Source organism: Carlito syrichta, unplaced genomic scaffold (genome assembly GCF_000164805.1).
Source record: "Carlito syrichta isolate Samal-C Ts95f unplaced genomic scaffold, Tarsius_syrichta-2.0.1 Scaffold302893, whole genome shotgun sequence".
Taxonomy (NCBI): Eukaryota; Metazoa; Chordata; class Mammalia; order Primates; family Tarsiidae; genus Carlito; species Carlito syrichta.
In genome coordinates, this window is record NW_007246989.1 from 440,557 (window position 1) to 457,692 (window position 17,136).

General features: G+C 34.4%; 1 protein-coding gene across 1 annotated transcript in view; it reads right to left on the minus strand.

Moving 5' to 3' along the window:
• LOC103259569 (CUB and sushi domain-containing protein 1) overlaps window positions 1–16,429 on the minus strand; it is a 238,044-nt gene extending 221,615 nt beyond the window's left edge. Inside the window, exon 1 of the mRNA XM_008057227.2 lies at window positions 16,324–16,429. The gene's annotated coding sequence lies outside the window, so the exon portion shown is untranslated. The remainder of the gene's footprint in view (window positions 1–16,323) is intronic.
• Between the last annotated feature and the right edge of the window lie 707 nt (window positions 16,430–17,136).

Sequence of the window (17,136 nt, forward strand, 5' to 3'; positions counted from 1 at the left end):
TATTCATTTTTTTTCAGGTGAGGGTCTCACTTTTTGCCCAGGCTGGAGTGCAGTGGCACTATCACAGCTCACAGCAGCCTTGACCTCCTGGACTCAGGCAGTTCTTTCTACCTCAGACTCCCGAGTGGCTGAGACCACAATTCTTTCTACCTCAGAGTCCCGAGTAGCTGAGGCGCACACCACTACACCAGCTTTTTTTTTTTTTTTTGTATTTTTATTTTTTGTAGAGACAAAGTCTCACTATGTTGTACAGGCTGATCATGAACTTCTGGGTTCAAGCAGTCTCCAAATGCTGAGATTACAGGTGTGAGGCACTGTGCCCAGCCTAAAATTTGAACATTTAAGAATATGCTAATTTATAAAATGGAAATTAGATTTAGAATGTAGCAAGATAAGTTTTTATACCCCATGAAACTAGCCTATGAAAGCAAAGAATATAAAACAAAGCCATTAAGAAGATAAGTGTTCTAATTTGACCAAAAATATAGCTTAATGGCCTCACCCATTACCAATCATAAAATGTGAGAGTTATGAGTCAGAATAAAACAACAATCCTCATTAGGTCTCTGAAATTTGTCATAACCATTATTCTAAATCCATTAGACAAAATTCAGAGAATGGTTTATTTAAAACTTACAAATGAAAATGATTTTAAAACACAAGATAAACATGCATTTTTAAAAACAAATACTGAGAACAGGATAAATTGGACATTTGTAGATTTTAAAAATTGAAATAACCTTGGACAGTTTTTCTTAACTTAGCATTGTCCTCATTTTGACAGACATGAGGACTTTACAAAAATTTGTAAAAAAAAAAGATATGTTCTAATTGGAGAGCTGATTTTTTGATTTATTGTAGAGAAGAGGTCTCGCCTGCCCAGGCGGGTCTCGAACCCACGGGCTCAGGCAATCCACTCACCTCAGCCTCCCAAAGGTAACTTTACAAAAATTTGTAAAAAAATTTACAAAAATTTGTAAAAAAAAAAGATATGTTCTAATTGGAGAGCTGAAAACAACAATAAAGGTAATTATCACACAGCCAGGAAAGCAGACCCAAGTGAAAAGATTAATAGAATAGGAGCATTTGGCAAAGGGAAAGAAATCAAAATACACACACATACAGACACATGAGCATTCAGTGTACAGGTAAACATTATAAATAGCTTGTGGAATATAAAAGATTATTCTTAAATTTTCAAAAGAAAACAATGTGTTGACTACATTATTTATTGCAACTAACCAAAACATCATTCTTTCGCACAAAATTAGTAGATAAAATCATGTTTCTTTATATGCATATAGATTTGGCACAGACTAAGTCAGAAGTGCTGCTGACAATTTCTATAAAGCCACTGTTCAAGAATTGCATTACAGTTTACATTATGTGCTGGAACAGGCAAAGAAAGAAATCAAGTCACTTAAGGAGACCGCATGTGAGGCTGAAAACATATAAAGCATCAAATGTCATAACCATAAATGTGTACACTCTACACTCAGACTTATGCTGCATTGTTTAATAAGTTAGCATTCATTACAACAAACATTATCTACTGAGAAAACTCCACTGATAAAATAGTATCATAAGAATAGTAAAGTAGCCGGGCTCGGTGGCTCAGCCTGTAATCCCGCGCCTTTGGGAGGCTGAGGTGAGTGGATTGCCTGAGCCCGCGGGTTCGAGACCCGCCTGGGCAGGCGAGACCTCATCAATAAATCAAAAAATCAGCCAGGCGTGGTAGCATGCGCCTGTAATTCCGGCTATTTGGAAGGCTGAGACGGAAGGATCGCCGGAGTCCAGCAGGTGAGGCTGCGGTGGCCGGGAGCGGCCACTGCACTCCAGTCTGGGCGACAGAGTGAGACTCCGACTCAAAAAAAAAAAAAAAAAAAAAAAAATCAGCCGGGCGTGGTAGCGCATGCCTGTAATTCCGGCTACTCAGAAGGCTGAGGCGGAAGGATGGCTGGAGCCCAGCAGGTCGAGGCTGTGGTGAGCGGCCACTGCACTCCACTCTGGGCGACAGAATGCGACTCCAACTCAAAAAAAAAAAAAAAAAAAAAAAAAGAATAGAAAAGAAAAGAAAGGAACCAATGTTTGATTTATTGTCTAGGAAGTTTAGATGGTATGTGGAGCTAAAAAGATTTTGTCTCATCTGTAAACTGTTGGCAGGTTCAACACACATAATAAATGCTACTTCCATTCCTTCCACTTGTTAGATCATACAGTCTCTTCAAAGCACAGGGATTGTGTGTCTAGTGTCAAGAGAAGTGATAAAATGCTATTGGGGGAAGTCAAATATTGGTCTCTCTCTCTTAGGAATTCGCAAACTATATTAGCATTTTAAAGGCATGGAAAAAACCCTGCAGTGATGAATTCTCTTCAGCCTTATCTGATCACAGAATCATTCTGGTCTGCACACCTACATAAAGAAGGTGTGATCTGTGAAAACTGAGAAGCACCCATCAAGCCCAATATCCTCATTCATGGGGAGAGAATAACTAATTTATTTAAGGCCACAAAACCAGAAATTGATACAGGATGTCTGCACTTCCAGAAATCCTGAATCTCAGTAGATTATGGGTACCATATCACGCGGTACAGTCCTGTCTATATTAAGGGTATTAAAATCTGTCTTGGATCAGCAGTTTACTTGGTTTTCCTAAATAAACCACAGAATTCTTGGAGACAAAAGCTGGCTCTTTCTTCTTCATGAGTGTTACGGACAGAATGTTTGTGATTCCCTCAACTTCCATATGTTGAAGTGTTAACCTTCATTGTAATGGTACTTAGAGGTGGGTTCTTTGGGAAATAACAAGAATTAGATGAAGTTAAGTGGGTGGGGACTTCATGATGGAAACAGTGTCCTTTGAAGAAGAGAAAGAGACCAGAGTTCTATCTCTCCACATGTGCACCCTAGAAAAGGCCATGTGAGAACACGATGAGAAGGTGATTATATACAAGCCAGGAAGCAGATCCTCACCAGGAATGGAATTTTCCAACACTTTTATCTTGGACTTTCTATCCTCTGGAATTGTAAGAAATAACTTTCTCTTGTTTAAGCCACTCAATCTTTGATATTTTGTTGTGCCAGCTAGAGCTGAATATGATGATCAATATATATGATGTACCTAGAACACAGTCTAGAATAAGCCAATATGCATTTGTTGAATTTACAAATAGATAAAAGGTTAATAAATTTGGGTAAAATGACCTCAATCATAGGCTAAAAAATAACTTGGATGCTAAATGATATGTTCTCATATTTTTATAAAGAAAGATCTAACGCTATAAAAAAATAATCGCACTTTAGTGGTACATATCTCTTTAAGAAATAACAGTAAACTAATTAACAGTCTCCAAAGACATATTGCTGAATGTACCTCTTACAGTGAAAAGAGAAACATTCTGTTTTATATAGAGTCCTGAGTCATGCAGTTTTGGCAGAGTTATTTTTATGAATAGAAATGATCACTAAAGATACAGCTGTGCAATTATTCTTTGCATAGAGCTATTTATTACAAATTCTAACAACTTGTTCCACTTGACAATTTACTAGACAGATATATGGTTCAGAAATAGTTTAATAGTTTAATCAACTATTAAATTTCAGTTGGGATTTTTAAAATGTCAAACATTACACTTGAACTCAGCATCAAGGATACACAAAAAAATCTAATAGAGGATGCATTTATTGTAGTCTTTGAGAGTTTTGAGTGCAAAAGGTCCATTAGATATTTGAAATGATGATAGTGACAGTAATTTCTTAAAGGTTTCTCAAATGATTTAATTTGTAAATCAAATATATTAATGAGACTAATTCGCAGAAAAGTGGGTATTTAATACAGGTGACTATATGTACACATATGAGCACTTAAAACTTTTACTTCATATGTTTTCCTGAATTTTATAGAAATAAGCAAATACAAAATATTTAAATTTAATTAAAATGTGTAATATTCAATAGGCCAAATAGATAAACTGATAAATCAGGAACCTTACTGAAAAATTTTTTCTTAGTAAAATATATTCATAATTTCAATAATTAGTTTCTTTTTTAGTGTTCTGAAACTGTATTTAGCAAATAATGTCCCAAGGGCAAAATCTAGGCATGCCTATTTCTGTACTGTCTGTCACTGTTTTAACTTGGCCTAACAAACTGAATATATTTACCCTCTTGCTCTCTACGAAAAAAAAAAAAATGTTGCTGACTCATGTTTTACAGTATTCTATTATATATTCAAAGTGCAATACTAAACTTTTTGATATAGCTATCTGATGATTGTAAACATACATTGGTGTTTTTTATTGTTCTAGAAATTTGAAGAAACATAATCAACTAAGATGTACTTTCTTGTCAGAAGTCTATGCAAAAGAACCATATTTATGTCAAAATAAAATGTGAAATAATGTAACTCATTATATTTTAATATTATTTAAATTTGATGAGCACAATTTTCAAAGTTCAATTTTAAACATTATCTTCAAAACACATTAGACAACTGTGTACAAACATTCAGTCCAAACATATTTTTTGTTAATCAATTAAGAAATGGCTAGTACAAAAATGAAGTAAAAATATTTATTTTTTAGAATTATCTGCTTTTAAAATAATGAATTTACCTTTAACTGTGTAATTAATACTTTTTATAAAGTATACATCTAAGGCATCAGGAAGATGGCAGAAAAGGAAGTCCCATATTCTCTGTCTCCCACGAAAACAGCATAACAACAATACAAAAATCAACCAACAATATTCAAAGTGCTGGGGGGAAAAAAACTACCAAGAAACAATACTACATCCCGCTAAACTGTTTTTCAAAAACAAAGTTGAAATTAAGACTTTACCAGATATACAAAAACTAAAGGAGTTCACCAACTGTAAACCTGTCCTATAAGAACTTTTCCAGATAAACAGATTAAGACTTTCTCAGACAAATAAATGCTGAAGGAGGTTCTTAAGTTTAAGTCAAAAGACAATAAGCAGCAACACAAAGCTATTCAAGTCAAACATATTTGAAATATGTTTGAATATATGAATATATGAAAACCCCAAATAAAGGTAAATACATAGACAAATATAAAATCCTGAAGTATTGTAATGAAAGTACACAAATCACTTTAAATATGGTATACAATTTAGAAAAGAAAAGCAAAAAAAGAAATTATAAATTGATATTAATAGATATGTACTGCTGGTGGGAATGCAAACTAGTGCAACCTCTTTGGAAGATAGTGTGACAATTTCTGAAAGAACTAAAAATTGACGTTCCATATGACCCAGCAATTCCCCTATTGGGAATATACCTGGAGGAACTCAGATCATTTCACAAAATAGATACCTGCACATGAATGTTTGTTGCAGCTCTATTCACAATAGCAAAAACCTGGAACCAATCATGCTGTCCATCAAAGCTGGACTGGAGTTTAAAAATGTGGTACATATACACAATGGAATATTATGCAGCCACAAGGGAGGACAAACATATGAACTTTGCAGCAACTTGGATGCGTTTACAGTCTATCATACTCAGTGATGAATCACAGAAACAAAGAACAGAGTACCATATGTATCCACTCATAAGCAGACCTTGAACAATTCTCATAATACTACAAGAAAGGGAGTGGCAGTAGTGGGAAATTGCCAGGAGAAGGGGGGTGGGATTGGCAGTTGAAGGAAACTACAAGGGGAGAGAGGGGCACACCTCATCAACAAGGGTATCTGCATAATGAACTTTGTATACCTAACCCTGAATTGTACCCCACATCTTTAAAATGAAAAGAAAGAAAAAAACAGATATGCAATATAAATTATGTAATCTGTAACATAAACTGGAGGAGAGAGTTCTTATAGTCAATTGAAGTTGTCATCAGCTTAAAATATACTGCTATGACATTAAGATGTCTTATGTGACTACAATTGTAATCACAAAGAAAGTATCTATATGGTATATACAAAGAGAAATGAGAAGGAAATCAAAACACGTCTTTACAAAAAAATCAGTAAAACATAAAATAAAACAGCAAATGAGAAAAGGAAGATTTAAAAAGTTACGAGACCAAAAAATTTGCAAAATGTAAATAGTCAGTTCTTCCTTACTCATAATTATTTTAAATGTAAATGGATTAAGCATCCCAATTAAAAGACACTGATTTGTTGAATGAATAGGAAACAAAACAAAACAAGATCCAATTCTATGCTGTCCACAAAGGACTCAGTTTAGATCTATGAATACACATTGACTAAAAACCAAAGAATGAAAAAAGACATTACGTGTAAAAAGGAACATAAAAAGAGCAGGGGTGAGCTTACTTTCAGAAAAAGCATGTTATAAGACAAAAATGCCTCAAGAAACAAACAAAAAACATTATATGATGACAAAAGGGTCAATTCACCAGGAAGATATAAACATTTCAAATATAAAAGCATCTAACATGAGAACTTCCAAATATATAAAACGAACACATAAAACAAAAGGATAAATAGATAGTGACACAATAATAACAGAAAATTCAATACTATATTATCGTTATAACTAGAACAACCAGACAAAAGATCAACAAGAAACAGAGGACTTGAACAACAGTATAGACTCACTGAACCGAGCAAACATATATGAAACATTCCACCAAACAACAGCAAAGTACACATTCTTCTCAAGCACACATGAACAATACAGCAGCATAACTATTTACATAGCATGTATGTTGTATTCAGTGTGAGTAATCTAGATGATTTAAAGTATATGGGGAGATGTGAGAAGATTATCTACAGATACTGTGTCATCTTATATAAGAGACTTGTGCATCTGTGGATTTGTGTATCCATGTGGGCCCTGGAAGCAATCCCCTACCTATAGTGAAGGACAAGTGAATATTCAAAAGTGTCTAAAACATTATGTTAAAAAAGTGTCTCAAAAAGATATCTCCACCTCTATGTTCATTGCAACATTATTCAAAATTAACCAAGAGGTAGAACCAACAAAAATGTCCACAGATAGATAAATGGATAAAGAAAATGTGGAATATATGGTACATTCAAAGGAATATCATTCAGTCCTTATTTTTAAATTTTTAAGTATTTATTTTTAAATAAATTCATCTGCCAGAATGAACCTTGAGAATAACAAACCAAGTGAAATAAGCCAGTTACCAAAAAAAGGGACAAATATTGTATAATTCTGCTTGTATAAACTATCTCCAATAGTCAAAATAATTTTTTTAAAAAGTAGATATGTTATTTCCCAGGGTTGGGAGAAGAATGTAGGGAGAATTAGTGTTTAATAGTTACAAAGTTTTGCAAGATGCAAAAGTTCTTCAGATATGTTACTCAATGAGAATATACTTAATACTACTGAACTGTATATGTAAAAAAAGTTAAGATGATAAATTTAATGCTATGTGTGTTTTTTTACCAAAATCAAAAAAGAAGGAAAGTTCATTAAGTCTAGAACCAAAGATATAACAAAAGTTTGAATGAGGCATGCCTGACTAATGCTTTACTCTATCATAGCACAAACTATATTGTGTCTTAGTTTTTTTGTTTACATCATCCTCACCTACAGTAAAATTAATTCCTGGTAAATTCATGCATGATGTGCAACTAACAGAAAATACAAAGTAGTTCAGAAATAAGTGAAGATCAAAAATTATGCCCACATTTAAATAGTTAATATGTATGTTTTTCTTTAAAATAGAATATTAAAAATAAGATATGATCCCAGAACTTTCCTTGCTTTCTTTAAAGCATTTTTCTCCTGATTAAACATTATAAACTAATAATTAAATCATATGAAAGCAAACAAATAAACCAACACACTTGGGTCATGAACTAGTTGCCACATTGTTTAGAAATGCCATGACAAAGAGGATATAAAATGTTTAGCCACTGAAGACTTTTTAGCAGGATATAATTCATGCTCTGATCAAAGTGACATTTTAGAATAAATTCAAGTATGGTATTGTGTTGATAGAAGGTGGAGACAGAAACGCAACTAGAAAGTTATGACTGTGGTTCATGAGAATGACAAGATCTGGGGAAATCGATATTTAAAGATGAGAAATAAACAAAAGACCTTACTAGGTAGTGTTAAAAAAGTTTGTATGCTAATTATAAATCTCTCATAAGGGATAGCATGATTCCATGGTAAACTGCAATAAAAGCCCTCTGGGAAGGGAAGTTTTTACTTCATTTTTACTTAATACATAGGACAGTAAAAATAAATAACCCTAATGAAGGAAACTTGAAGGAATTCAAGAGTCTTGTCTGATTTTCATTTCCAAAACAATTTCACTTTTTAACACGTAAAACTTTACTCATCACCCACCTTACTCTCCCTTATAGGTCTAAAGTCCACTTCCATGTGTCTAGAGCCTTGATCAACAGTTTGACAGGACTGAAGTTTTCATAAATGATTAGTTGGTGGTTGGCTAAGTCACAGAGCTACTAGTCATTCTTATTCCATTTCTAACATCTTTATTCCCTAGTAGCTTACTATGAAAAACTTGCAAGGCCCACTGCAGAACAGACAATTCTTTCAAGTTTTAACTTCCAAGAGATGAATTTGTCAGACTAACATTATGAATTCTAAACCTGGTAAGAATAACCTGAAACCAAAGGATGATTAAAAAGTAGAATAATCATAATTTCCAAATATGATTTCAATTAAGATAATATACTTCTACATGTGGGTTCCTATTGAATATAGTCTCTGTAGCACAAACTTTTTAGATTTACATATTATTTGGGAATAGAGGACATATATGTGCATAGATAATGCCAGTTTAATACTTGTTAAATATTTATAGCTAATGTTTCTGTATTTGGACTTAGAAACTCCTCGAGACTTAAGAATTTTGCTTTTCCATAACATGCTTCCATTTCACTCACAGACTAGACTAACCTGAACAATATACTATATGAAAGTAAACTTACTTAAGAACTAGATGATCCACAAAATCATAATGAGAGTTGCATTGTACAGTAAATTCAGTTTCTTTACATCCTCAGAAATATGTATATTCATATAACAGTTGGGGACTGTTAAATATTTCAACCTAGTTCTTTCACAATTCCACATCCTAACGGTCAATAATAAACGAAAAATATTGTTACAAAAAAGTAGATATAACAACTGCAACAGACATCTGGATTAAAAATGAACACCTCCACCAATAATAATAAGCAAACTTCAATTGTGTACATGCAAGCAAACAAAGTAGCTTATGCCTATAATCCCAGCACTTTGGGAGGCTGAGACAGGAGGACTGCTTGAGGCCAGAGTTTGAGACCAGTCTTAGCAACATGACCAGACCTCATCGCTACAAAATCAAAAAACAAATCAGTTGGGCGATGAGACATATTCCTGTAGTCCCAGCTAGTCAGGAGTCAGAGGCAGAAGTATCACCTGAGCCCAGGAAGTCAGGATGCTATGAACCATGATGGTGTCACTGCCCTTCAGCCTGGGTGACAGAGTGAGATTCCGATTCAAAAAAAAAAGATTTTCATCTGCAAATTTGTAGTCACTTAGCAATTTTAAATTTTTAATCGTAAAATCACAATATTCAGTAAAAATCAAACACAAAATATGTATTTATTAAAATTAAATTTGAATAAAATTTTGTTTTTCCTTTATTTTGCCTCCACAGAAAGTAACTGAATATCTTTCAGAAATCTTTGTAATGCGGCTGGTCTAAATGAGGTCTACAGAGAAGTCGCCTCTTTTGGAAAAAAGCACACCAATTAAGTTTTTCATGACAAAATACTAAGACCTTAGTTCTCTTTTCTTTTTTAATTTTTTGAGTCATAGTCTCACTCCGTCACCTAAGCTGGAGTGCAATGGCATGTTCATAGCCACCGCAGCCTCAACCTGCTGGGTTCAGGCAATCCTTCCACTTTGGCCTTCCAAGTAGCTGGAACTACAGGCATTCACCCCCATGCCCAGTTAATTTTTTAATTTACTGTAGAGACGTGGTCTCACCATGTTGCCCAGGCTGGTCTCGAACCCATGGACTCAGGCAATCTTCTCACCTCAACCTCCCAAAGTTCTGGGATTATAGGCATGAGCCACCACTCCCAGTCTCTCTTTTCCTCACTTTCTAAATCCATCAGCAGACTCTGTTACACTTGCCCCATATGGTTATATCCTCTGAGGTCCAGGTCTAGCTGCTTTCCTCCTCGCTGTCTTTACTCAAGAGCTAGAGCAGTCTGTTTGAAGCATATATCAGACGATGCTACTCCCAGTCCTTGATGACTTCCACTTGCTCCTAGACTCAGTTCTGGGCCACAAGGTGCTGCATATTCTAGCTCTCATCCACTTTCTCCATCTCATTTCCTTCCTCTCTTTGACTTGATCACATCACTTCTTCTTTTCTAGATTTCTAAAGTTGGCTTCAGTTTCATAAATATTTTAGGCTCTTTTCCACCTGGGGTCTCTGCAGGGAAATTTTCTTTTCACTACAACCTTTTTTCCCTAAGTATTTTGTGGCAGATAACAACTTATTTTCACATTTTTCTTTCAAAGGATGCTTTTAATCTAATGTGTCCCTGGTATTCTGCTCCTCGGAATCCTAACACTTTGCTTCAAGGTGTTGATCACAACCTGTGACTATCATCGAGATTTTTATATTTCTTTCTTGGGCTCCCACTGCAAGAATGTAAATCTGACATAAGCAGAGACCACATCTATCTTGTTGTCTGGTCACTACTATACCCACAGAGCTGAAAGGACAGAAAAGGAGAGTGTAAATAACTGGAGGTGAACGAAGCGGAATGGGGCAAGAGGTAGGGGAAGAATCACTCCCCCTACCCAGAGGGTAGGAAAGGAAGGTATCTCTGTATACTCTGGGAAAGCCAAACAGAAAGCAATCAAACCCTGAGGTAGCCTCACCTGAGCCACAAGGGCAGCTTTACCAAATGGCAATCATTAATTTCTGGTGAAACTCATTTTCATATGAGCAACATTCCGAGACACGAGCAGAGTGATTAGAAGTAGAATTTATTTTATGTTTAGTGATTCTCTCAAATAATATCCAGAAGGACAACTAGAAAGTACATGAAGTTACTGAAAGACACAACTCTTAAATAATTGTGGGAACCATGGCTGACGGTCCACAAGATGTAATTTTAGGATTAGGCCCAGTTCCGTAAAATCTACCCTGCCCCTGCCCTTCTTAAACCCCCTAAAACCTGAATTTCCAAAGACTAGCCATGAACAACTATTTCAGTTCCATATTTAAGAGGAAAATAGATTGAAGGAACATGTGGGCAAGTAATCTATATGATAGTTTTCCCTTATATTTAGTAATTGTTAAAAGGCCAAAATATCGGCCGGGTTCGGTAAATGAGCCTGTAATCCCAGCACTTTGAGAGACCAAGGCGAGAGGTTGCCTGAGCCCGCAGGTTTGAGACCAGCCTGGGCAATTTGGCGAGACCTCGTTTCTACAATAATTCAAAATTAGCCGGGCATGGTAGCGCACACCTGTAGTTCTGGCTACTTGGAAGGCTGATGAGGAAGGATCACTGGAGCCCAGCAGGTCGATGCTGGGGTGTCTGTGAGTGTGCCACTGCACTCCAACCTGGACAACAGAGAGAGACTCCAACTCAAAAAAAAAAAAAAGGCCAATATATCACAAGTAAGAGTAATGCTTTAATCTGTCATCAGTCTTTTGTGTGACATTCCAAATACAAATAAATATTGGATACCCAAAATAATCTTGTAGAAGTGATTTCACATTCCCAGAAGGGTCTCTAAAATTCTCTGTGATGTAAGATAGAAATCAGAATTTGTATTCCTGTAGACACTCCCATGGTCCTTGGTGCAGTTAGAACTTAGTAGGGGATGAGAAGGGCATAGATAATTATCGACTAATGCTAATGAAAGCAATTTTAGTAGAACACAGGAAAGCATTCTTTGTGTGACAAACTGTGGAGCTGAGAAAAGGTCTCAGGAGATTTTCTGAAATGAGTAGTTGGAGAAAATATTACGGATCAATTAATATAAAAATTAATATAACAAGAGTCTTAACATGAAGCAGTTGAGAAGATAACTTCATCACATCACTGAGTGAACACTGGTTCACAGGGTGTCTCCTCTGCTGGAAGTGATGAATTCTTGTCTCTGTGCACACAATGAAATCTCTGTAAACACACCCACTCTGTGGAGGTTCTGCTTTGTTCATTCTCTCATTTTCTGTGAGTTATTCAGGTCCACCAAAATTCAAATTGAGAAGCCTCATTAATACTGTTAATGTAATATTAAAGTACCATTAAAACATGCACTAATATCCGCATGTATTTATAAGGATTATTGTAATTATAGAGGGCTAATCCAAGTTGTCAATATTCAATTATGGTAACATCTTGCTAAAAATGTTTAAAAAGACAGGACATTTTCCAGAATTTTAATTATGGTTAAAATATTTCCTTCTGAATGCCAGTTTTGAGATGAGCACACAAAGAATATGAAATATAGCTCATAATAACTGAAAATAGGTGTATTTTTAAAAGCATATCTTTAGTAAACATGACTTTACAGTGATAATATTCTGTTTATCAATTTAATCACCAACTTAGCCACCTTAAAAAGTTAATTCAATAAATTATATTGTTCCCAATGTTATATCAAAAATTGAGATAAGACAATAATGTAGAGATCACTTCCACATTTTCTAAAAAAACTTTTTCTGGGAGACTATTCCCTAGCAAATGACAAATACCTTTTAGTATACAGAAATAAGAACAAGTTTATCTCTCTTAATGAATGACTATATTTTATTTTTTAATAATTATGTAAATGAATCCTACCTCCTTTTTGGTATCTATTGCCAGAAAATTCAAAGCTAAACTCAAGACCTAATAATAGGACTTTTTTTTCATCTCAGTAGATGAAATATTAATACATGTATATTTTTCTCTTTAGTTTTACTGCCTTTAAATTTTTTTCTTTTAAATAATTTTTCTTATAGTACACTTTTTTATTTTAAGTAGCATCAAATACTTAAAGACTGTCTATCACTTTTTAAAATCTAGACATTCTTATTTTTTATGAATTTATATTTTTTATTGAAATCTTATTCATTTATGACATTTTTTCACTATACACTTAGCTACTAATTATATTAATACTCATGAGAAAGACTTAATCATGTATAATAAGTTTTGAACTATATCAAGTACACCGAGTTCAAAATGATAAAAATATTTTGTGAGTTTTATAACATATATAAAAATAAAATACAGAACACCAATCATGTAAAAAATAGAAAGGAGAAATTAGATACAGATGGTTGTAAGTTTCTAATATTTTACATGAAATGATATAATATCATTTGAAGGTAAGCTACACTATATGAAAGATGCGTATTTTCAATTCTAGGGAGATCATTGATTTTTTAAGAGTTTTAGTTAATAAGCCTATAGTGGAGATAAATTGAAGAAATATAAATAATTGATTAACCCCAAAGCTGGCAGAGAACTGGGAAGACATAAACAAAAATCAAATGAAGTACCCAGAAACACTCCAAGTATTCAATCTCTTTGGTCCTCCCACCAAATCTGACTGAAATTCACTGAGTTCAAAAATAGTCACTGCTACCTTATTGCCTAGAAATCAGATGCATGCTCTGCATCTTTAGGTTAGATTTTATAATTCCCAGGATAAACTGATATTATCACCACTTACATATCTGTAAGATTTCTGGATATTTATTTTATTTTGGTTTTGTTAGTGTTTTTTAGAAAAGAGCCCAGAGCAAGAGTGACACTTGTGCTCATTTCTAAATGTTCAGTCAAGATAAATAATATGAAAGAAGAATAGATGGTTGTAGAATTTAGTAATTATCCAAGAATTCTGATTTTCTGAGATTTTATTTGGATTATGTAAGATCATATAGAATCCAGAACATCCACATTAAAACAGAACTTCTTGGAATTGCATTTTCTGTCATCAATATTTTATAACCCATTCCTTCAAATAAAAGTGGTTTCTGCTTGAGAAATTTCTCTCATGTCCACTTAGAATAATGGCCTCTTATAATTATGAGGACCCAGTCTTCATTTTTGTATGAGAAAAGTAGAACTCTTTAGGTGGAAGTAGGTGTGAAGAATATTTAATGGCTCAGGTTTTAGCACCAGACAAACCTGATCTCCAATAAAGACTCACAACCTCCTTGATTTTCTACATGTCATTCAACTGCTACTGACTTTTGATATTATCATTTGTAAAAATGACCCGCATGTATGTTGCCTTTCTGTTGGCAAAGTTAGAATCCTTACACAAAATGCTAAGTAAATAATATTTATGAACAAATGATATTCATATGTTTGCTTCTTCATGCTATCATCTAGGAGCACTGTGACTTGGACCTGCACAGGCAAAAACTGCTGTAAGCTCTGTTTCTTCCTTTGAAAAACTGAGAAGACAAAAAATATGGGGCTGTTTTAAGGACAAGGTAAGTGAAAAGCTGTAGCCAGTTTAGAGCATTTTAGTGCATATTTTAAGACAGATACAAAATATGTACCAACAATTAAAAATATGAGAAAATTATTTGACTACTTAGATCAACAGTCCTTATACCATTTGACACTGATATTCCTTCTTTTAGATTAGAAAATATAGTTTATTTAAAGGTAAAAGAGAGAGAGAGAGAGAGAGAGAGAGAAGATTCACCTCCCCAAGGTGGGAGAGGGGGCCAAAGCAAGAAGCATGACAACAGCCATAGCTCAAACAGCACATGGCCAAACCAGAGTTTAGCAAGGCAATAGCCTGAAACTGATCTTAGTGAGCTTAATTCTACAAATATTTTCTATAACGCATATTTCAAACTCTGGCATGGATAATTGGAACAGAGAAATGAGTTCTTAATACTCAAATGTTATAAACTATCAAAATGTATTAGCACCAAAAACAATCACTTCAAAAAGAAAATGATAACGAATGAAAATGTAGCATTATGTTTACCCAAACTAAAAAAAAAAAAACACATTAATTAAACAAGGGCTTGGATTCTCAAACAAAGTCCATTTCAATGAATACTATATTAGTCTCTCCCATTTAGTGAATTACATTGACTAGCAATGAAGTAGAATGTAGATAATTATATTGATGGACCCAAAGCCCAGATGAGTGCATGAATCATTGCATACAATAATAATCATAATTATGTTGCTAGCACCTTTTTTCATGAAAAATGAATGAAAATCCAGAAGCTACAAGATTACTTTGAGATGATAACATTCCTCAGTTCTAACACTGCTAAAAATATTAGTGCATTTATTAATGCTATCATAAAAAACGTCTCTGGTTTCCTGTCTACAGATATCCATAGCATGTATCAAAGTAGCAGGCTTTTTCAGACATAGTCTACATAAATAATGACCACAATATTTGACACTGTCACTAAAGTAGTCACATTCTTACAAAGTGGGATAAACTTGCACACAAATGACTGTAATAAGTAGGGAAATTTAACCAGAATGTGAAATAGCCCTGTGGTTTGTGTGTCTGGCTCAGAATATTCATCATCAGTTGGAAATCTGGCCTTTCAGAAACATTCATGAATTTACATTCCAGCAAATTGTTTACTCAATTTAAAAGATCACTTATTAAAGCTCAACTATGTATTTGCAACTGCTTATTAAAGGAGATGAATATCAACATTAAGCATTTTCACTGCTTGAAAACATGTCCTAAAATAAACCTTACTCTCATTGGAAATTCTTATTTCGCTTTTATAAGGTTTACCTGCATAATCAAACGCCAAAAAAGATTTGTGAATTTGACCTTTGTCATCCCATTTATCAGACTATTAACTCAGTTTCACATCCATTTTTAAAAGGTTAGCATCTCCTATGTGATGCCTTCTTCCAATTAAAATGAATAATACACAAACGCAGGCACTGAAGTGATTGCTCTTTGCTAGTTCTTATTTTAACAACCTCTGAGACTAGAAATAGAAAAGGCTTATGACCATAATCGATTTGGAAGTTATGATTGCCTATGTTTTTGGGTGCTAATGTGAGTATTTTTTATCACTCGTAAAAAGTCAGTAATACTATAAGTGGTTAGTTTTTGTGCTTTCTAATACAAACAACTGGAAATTATAGAGATTGCTTTATCTAGTTATTCCAGATACTAACATCTAAATTTCCCATTAATTTGTCTTTTGTAATATATATTTCATAGGGATAGGTTTTGTGAGACCCAATTTCATGCAAGTCTTACACAAGGTTTTAGAACAAAAATATTTTATGTTTAATAAGAGCGTGATTTGCTTTTAAGAAAATTTATCAATATAGCAATGAAAGTCAGATACAGAAATAGTTGACCTTACTTTTGTATTCCAGGTGAAAACCGGCAGCTGCCACACTGATATCAGATTGGAAATGTAAGTAGAGTTGGTTGGAAGTACTGTTCAGTAAGGCTGGCACCGTGGTACCTGAAAGAAATAATGGAGATGGACTTGAGCACTACAGAGGTATTGACTTTTGTGTTTTGTTTTGTTTTGTTGAGTCAGAGTCTTACTCTGTCACCCAGGCTGGAGTGCAGTGGCATGCTCATGGCCACTGCAGCCACCATCTGCTGGGCTCAGGCGATCCTTCCACCTCAGCCTTCCAAATAGCTGGAACTACAGGCAAGTGCCACCACGCCTGGTCATTTTTTTTTTAATTGTAGAGATGAGATCTCACCAAGTTACTTGGGCTGGTCTCAACCCCTGGTCTCAGGCAATCCTCTTGCCTCTGCCTACCAAAGTGCTGGGATTATAGGCATGAGCCACTGCACCTGGCCAGTATTCACTTTTCTAAATATCAGATAGATGAGGATATTTGTTTATCCTTACAAATCCCTGTAGCTTGTCTGATCACGACACATTTAATCTGAGTACTGGTTGTTTATCCCCATTTCCAGTCATCTTATTTTTCTAGGTAGAGTATAAAGTTACACGTTGTCTCCTCTGCCTCTTCAAGTAGATGTGGCATCTTTCTGTTTTCTGTTGTACAAAATCTCATGTTTTACAATGTGTTTGATTTTTCACATTGTTTAAACAATATCATCTTCTTCTTTTTAACATTTTAATTTTATTTTACTTGACATGAACCAAAAAGGGACACGATTTAAACACCCAAGTCTTATGAGTGCAAGAGGA